General features: G+C 37.1%; 1 long non-coding RNA gene across 1 annotated transcript; it reads right to left on the minus strand.

Annotated features, from left to right (window-relative positions):
• Nucleotides 1–401: 401 nt before the first annotated feature.
• On the minus strand, nt 402–2,684 carry LOC148211382 (uncharacterized). Its single transcript, XR_015790962.1, has 3 exons — nt 2,064–2,684; nt 1,940–1,984; nt 402–778 (listed from the first exon to the last, which is right to left on the minus strand). It is a non-coding gene; the product is annotated as an uncharacterized LOC148211382 (long non-coding RNA).
• Nucleotides 2,685–7,300: the final 4,616 nt, after the last annotated feature.

Here is a 7,300-nt window from a genome sequence, read left to right on the forward strand (position 1 = left end):
AAATGTGAGAGGAAAAAATATCATATATACATTGTATATAAAAAATATACGTGGTATATAATACATTCTATTTTACACTCACTTAGTATTCTAAGACTAGGGTATATTACTTAGTTAAAGCCCGGTTTAGTGAAATTAACTAAGTGAATTTTTAGTCGGCCCAATATAACTATTTCTATTAGAAGTTGTACAATAATGTTTTAGTTTATCAAACGTTTTAATAAACTAATGACATTATTGCATGTATAAAATATTGACTAATTCAACCCCCAGGTCTTGCTCTCTTACTGTAAGGCCCCAAGAATTCATATAACATCTTAGGCAACGCTAAAATAATTCTTCTAGCTAACCTTAACTCTAAACACGAGATAAGCAATCTCCTGGAAAATAATTTAGATGAAATAAAGCTTCGACTTCCATACATTCCATCAGAAATATAAATATCATCAACTGTCAGAACTCCGCCCTCCGTGGGAAATTTAAAAGAAAACAACAACATCTCAAAATCACCTAAGTGGCAAAATTATTAAATAAGTAAAAACAACCGTGCACCTAAACTCCAATGACAACAATGACGCGTTTACCAACAACAACCATGACAATTAAAGTAGTTCTAAAGAATACAAAATTTTCCTCTGCGGTTCACACCCAGCAATAACATAAATCTTCAGACTATTCGTACCCAACTACCCTTCCCCCTATCCTCAACAACTAAGCTAGTGATCCTTCCTCGGTCAAGCCCTCTCCACATCATCACCGCGGTCGACCTCGTTCACACCTGATACATATAAAGGTACAAAAAGAAAAAGGGGGTGAGTACATAAGGTACTCCGTAAGTAGCACTTCCTCACTAGCACAAAATAAATTATGCTCACAGTCCCAACATAAAGAACAAAACAATAGCGAGGCAATCAAATAAGCAGCGAGAGATAGCGAACAATTAACTTGTCATTTAGAACAAAACAAGAGCAAGGCAAACAAATAAGCAGAGAGAGATAGCGAACTAATAGCTTGACATTTATTCCCAAGTCACCGTACCTCCTGCTTCTCCGGTACTTGATGTCCGACCTTGCCATTTATTCCTAAGGCCAAACACCACTACTTCGCAGGCTCCACTCTTCTTTAATCCCTCAAGACTAACTCCTCGAGTCGTATTGACCCTTGACATTTATCCCCAAGGCCTCAATACTCCTCTCCAGAAACTTGACGTTCGTCCTTGCCATTTATTCCCAAGGCCTGAACTGTGCACCGGTCCTTGCCGTTTATCCCCAAGGTACCGATGACTTCCCAGCGTATTGGTCCTTGACATTTATCCCCAAGACCCCAATACACGTTTACAGAAAATTTGACGTCTGGCCTTGTCATTTATCCCCAAGGCCACTACTCAAGGCTTTGAACCTCCAAGCGATTTATATGCATTTTCCAGGTCAGAACACTCAGGGTTAACAGTCCATCAACCCGTCCCTTTACCCTTCACCCTCCACCACTTCACTAACCCTTCCGTGACCACCTACAAATAACCCCCCCCCCCCCCCCCCCCACATTCTAAATCACTGCACCATTACAAACATGCTTTTCCATGTAATAAACAAAATTCATCCAACAACTCACAACCAGACAATATGAATTAAATTATCGATATAACCAAGCTAGCATTTCATCTACATCCCATTAGCACAACGTCATGAGCCAATTTCTTCTAACTACAACAGTTCAGAATCTACTAATCACCTACAACAACAAGAATAGGAAACAGGTTTCCTTAACAGTGTTCAATAATAGAAATACGGCAACAAGATCGCTAGAATTCACAATTCAAACCAACAATCCTTACATGCTTATTTACATTATGTTAGCAAGAAAAACCAAAAAAAAATCAGCATCAAGGACATTCCGTTAACGGTAAAAACGCACGCACTCGCCCCCTGGTGCTACTTACACACAACCGCGCTCTTAAGTTTGGCGTCGATCTCACACCTAGGCACTAAAACAGAAAAACAGCAAGTTACATATAATAATCAGCCTTCAAACTCAATTCTAAGAGGGTTCAAACGATTCATTACCCCAAAATCGACTTCGTATAGCTGTGGGTAACCTAGATCCAGCTCGCCAAGGTGTGAGTAGCCTAGATCGGGCTTTGAACGGGTGTGAGTAAGCCCGAATGCCACTGTAACGCTGCTGTCCACGAGTTGCAGCAGGGGCAATGCACCAAATCAGCAACTACCGAAGAACGTCACTGCTGTGGGCCACCGGAGTGAGGTGGGGACGCTGCTGCTGTTTCTCGAGACACCACACCGCCACGAAATCATGGATCTGGGTTGGCCGTAGCTGCTGTGGAACACCCGAGGATGGAGACGCGCCGCTGCTGCTATGGAACTGCCGGAACCGCCATGAAATCGCGTCGAAGCCTCCGCTAGAGTTCAAAGGAACGCTGCTGTTCGTGGGTCTCCGCCGGAAGGCGCCGCGCCGCCGTTCGCTGCTGCGCCGACGTTCGTGGGTCCCCGCCAGAAATCGCCGCACCGCCGTTCGCTGCTGCAGGTATGGTCGAGGGAGGCGCGGCTGCTCGGTGTCTCGCCGGAGAACAAGAAGGAGGAAGGTAGAGGTGGCTGAACCGAAAAAGAAGAAGAAATTGAGGGAGGGGGCTGTCGGCTTAGACAAGAGAGGAAAAGGGAAAAAGAGAACAAGTGGCTAGGGTTCCCTTTTCTTGTTTCAAAATTTTAACTCCTTTGGGCTTGGGTTCTTTTCCCTATGTTTAAGGCCCACTTACCCAACTCTTCCTTGTTAAAACAAACCAATAATAGAGTTTCGTAATTGGCCCAATGATCCAAAACATGGGTCGCATAATGGAATTCCGTGCTATACGTAACTTGATAAATAACTACACGCTACTAACTCACCACTAAAACTGTAACAATACACACCAGTCGAGATGTCACACTTAAATTAAATAAGATCACTGATGAATCAATAAAAAAATAACAATGAAATAAATCAATAAAACAATAAATAAAAATCCATTTTGTTATAAAATTTTCCGGAACTCGAGGCAAGCTAACCTGAGTAACGCGGGGCGTTACACTTACAGACAGTTTAAATACTTCAACTTAGATAGAACCTTCCTTAGACAAGGTTCCCTTATAGGCAATATTTTATATTTAGTCTTTTATTATTTCATTTTAAACCTCGTTAAAACAAAATGAAAGACTATCCCTTAATCATATTAGAAGATATAATCTAAGGTCTAATTAATTTTAAATCCCTTTAAAATTAATTAACTTAGACCCTATGTTTGCATGCAATTCTTTATTATAGATTTAAATTTCTATTTACCAAATTTTATAACTCTTATAAAATTTAAGAAATTAAAATTATAAACTTGTATTGACTACATACATTAATTAATATAACAGTTATATTAACTAAAGTAATGTCATGCTCAACTTTATTTTCATCTAATTAATACAACATTTATATTAATCAATTATGAAAACAAAACATGATATCATACATTATAACTATTATATACATATGATGCACGATCATGCTTAACCTATGGTGTGATTTTAAAACTATATGTCATACTTTATGCATCATATAATTCATAAAATAATTACAGTCATAATGAAATAAAATAAATAGCTAAATAGACCAGTTTTTGGCATCCTATGTTACAGTTAAATTAACATAACTAATTTTATATTAATTTAAAAAAACACAGAAATGAAACGTCTACGGAGCCTCGAACATACAAACGGGAGGTCGAAAAAACACCCGGGGAATGTCGTGATGCTGCTACAGCAAATTCTAGCAGCGTCACGACACTGTAGTTATCTATACCTAATGAAACACAAGTATGAAGGTCTTGAAAAGTTCAAGGAGTACAAGACTGAAGTGGAAAATCAATAAGGTAAAATTATTAAAAACACTTTGATCTGATCAGGGTGGAGAGTATATAGACTTGAGATTCCAGGACTATATGATAGAAAATGGAATCATGTCTTAACTCTAAACCCCTTGTACACCTCAGCAAAACGGTGTATCAGAAAGGAGAAATATAACCCTGTTAGACAAGGTTCGATCAATGATGAGCTATGCTCGGTTGCCTAACTCGTTTTGGGGTTACGTAGTGGAAACTTCAATTTATATTTTGAACGTATTTCCTTTAAAGAGTGTTTCTAAAACACCCTTTGAACTATGGAAGGGTTGTAAAGCTCGTTTACGCCACTTCCATATTTGGGGATGTTCGGTGATAAGCCTTGATTAAAGGTTAAAAAGAATAGATTTGCATGCTTAGTTGAGGGTTATTTATGATGAAAAGTGTATGATTATGCATCTATGTTAGCAAAAATGTGCATATTTTGTGATTAAGGATGCAACCATTAAGTTATTGATAAATGAAGGCTAATTTGCGTAAATATGTTTATTTTGTAAGGAGAAATTGAAGATTGATGATGAGAATCCAGATTTCCCAGCTTACTAGAGCAATGCGCCAGCCACATTACTTTGAAGTAGCCACATTCGATTCCTAAATTATCAAAACGTGACTAACCACTTTTGACCAAGTAATTGGTCCAAGATTTGGTCTTCTTTCCTAAGATCTCTATAACAACAAGTGGTTACCAACTTCCCATGGAATTCTCAACACTTTGTTACCTCCCAAGCCTATAAATTGAGCTCCCAAGGATTATCTCAACACAGTTCATTTTCCATACTATTGTTTTTTCCTTTATACTTTGTTATCAATTTTAGTTTTGTAGTTTTTATTTAAGTTTTGTTTTTCAACTATTTTTCTACAATTATTTTTTGTTTATTTTATTACAATTCAACTTGTTTCAATTTTGTACATTCTTTTCAAATCTAATCACTACAACAAAAACTGGTCTTTAATGTCAATTTCGAACTGACATCAGATATATATGATGTCGGTTTGACAACTGACATCAAATCGCGTGTCATCATAGCCAACGATGTCGGTTCTTCAATGATTTCAGTTGTTAACCGACATTGTAAAACTACAATGTCGATTATTTTAATGTCACTTCACAACTGACATGGAATCACGTGTTAATAGAGTATGATGTCGGTTCACAACTGACATGGTATCACGTGTTACTACGGTTGATGTACGATGGTGGTTCCCAACTGACATTGCAATAACTAACATTGTTCTTTCGTAACTGACATTGTTTATATTAAATATGAATGCATATTTACGATGACAGTTGGGTATTATGTCAGTTCTAAATTGACATTGTTTTTAAAAAAACCTGGATAAAAAATATTAATTAAATCTTGCGTATACCATATCAAAATACCTGAAAACCTGAATCAATTTATTTTCAACTATAAAAATTAATGCAATATTATGTATTTTATTATACTTTTATATGATCCAATACCAAATGAAACCCATCACAGCACCAATACAATCCAATACCAATAAGTGTCACACACATAGGATCTCCAACATAATTTCAATCATCACAAATCCAAACTAATACGCCTCCAATAGAATTATAAACCAGAACACACACGTCATCCATGTTGGATGTGTTGCCCTAAACTCGTAGTTTGTATTTTGTAAAAACAAATGTCTATTTAATAAAGTTTTATTCAATAAATTGGTTGTTGAATCATAGCTTTTCATTGTCCAAAATCCAATAAACTAAACATCCAAGGTTATTTATGATGTAATCGGGACAGTATATATACTGGGTATATAGTTCATATACGGGGTATATATTTGATATACCCCTAATATATGAATGGATAATATCCCGTGAATAACCTAAAGGGTCTATAGTATATGAATAAGGCTGGGTACCTTATCCTGGCAACACTATGGATACGGCCCACTCTGTAAATGTTACAGACGACTCGATCCATGTCGTTCGTGTGGAGACATCGAGTGGGGGTATCCTATACAATGAGTTTGTATAAGACCGGACCGCGAAATAGGCAATCTTTAGGTGTAACACCGTTCATTAATAGATTGCTATTTCCTAGGATGACCAGGCAACTCATTCTCAATCCTGAGTGAGTTATGGACTCCTGCCCGTGAGGGCTCGTTCTTTGATCTGTATGGGTGAGAGTGGCCCGAGTCGCCCACTCAACATTCCTACCATTTTAGGGACGAGACCGAGTGGGGAGCTGGGAACCTAACTTCACAAGATGGAATTCACTCCTCCCCGACTTTAGGGGAGTAGATGAGTGTTCCCTTAAATGCTGACTCCGGGACTTGAACAAGGGGCCCCACCCTCTCATTGGCCGAGAGGGACTTCCGGTTATTGGTTGGACCATAACCGGGTTGTTCATTAGAGGAGCAGTGGTGTTTAAGGAGTAAGATGTAACTCAGGGGTAAAACGGTAATTTGACCCAACTTGAGTTACGAACACTCGTGAAGGATTGACTCGTCACTAATGGTCATATATCCACGGACACGAAAACATTCTGCAGTGAGAAGAGTGCAACTGCGGGTCTTTAGTGGAATGACTCGTAGTTAACGAATCTAGATTAACTCGGTCAATGAGTTTGACCGATTAATCTTGCATCCTTGGAGCTTCGGATCTGTAGGTCCATTAGGTCCCCTTGCTAGCTCATAACGGGTAAAACGAGAATCAAGTTTTTGGAAGAATTTGAATTGTTCAAATTACTTAAGGGATTATATGTATATTGATACATTATAATATATAATTAATTGTAAATTAAAACTATATATTATGAGAGATAGTATTTGAATGAGATTCAAATAAAATTAATATGAATAAGATTCATATTAAAACTATAGGTTAAAAATAATGTGCATAAGATGTACATTTGTTATACGAGAGAAATGTTTTAGAATATGATTCTAATTTTATAATAAATAATTAAGTGTTAATTATTTATGTATATATATATTTATTAATTATTAATTGGATTAATAATTAATTATATTTATTAATTAATTTGATTAATTAATTATATATATATTAATTGTTATATATATATTTATATATATATATATATATATATATTATTTATAATTTATTATTATTATTATTATTATTATTATTAATATTAAACTCCCCTACAAAATTGCAGGGGAGTGGGAGGTGTTGTGACGTGGGGAGTTACCCCACATCACCCTTCTTCTTCTTCTCCAAATGTTGGAGAAGGTGAAGAGGGGGTTTTTACTGAACAGAGAAAAATCAAAAGCTCTCCCACCATTTTCTCTCAAAGCGCTCTCAATCTCTCCCTCTCATTCCAAAGGATTGCTCCCACCAGCACGATTCCGAGACCCAAGAGGATAGTGAGGAAG

This window comes from Momordica charantia (assembly GCF_013281855.1).
Source record: "Momordica charantia cultivar OHB3-1 chromosome 5 unlocalized genomic scaffold, Mcharantia_2.0 BLBB01000005.1, whole genome shotgun sequence".
Lineage (NCBI taxonomy): Eukaryota > Viridiplantae > Streptophyta > Magnoliopsida > Cucurbitales > Cucurbitaceae > Momordica > Momordica charantia.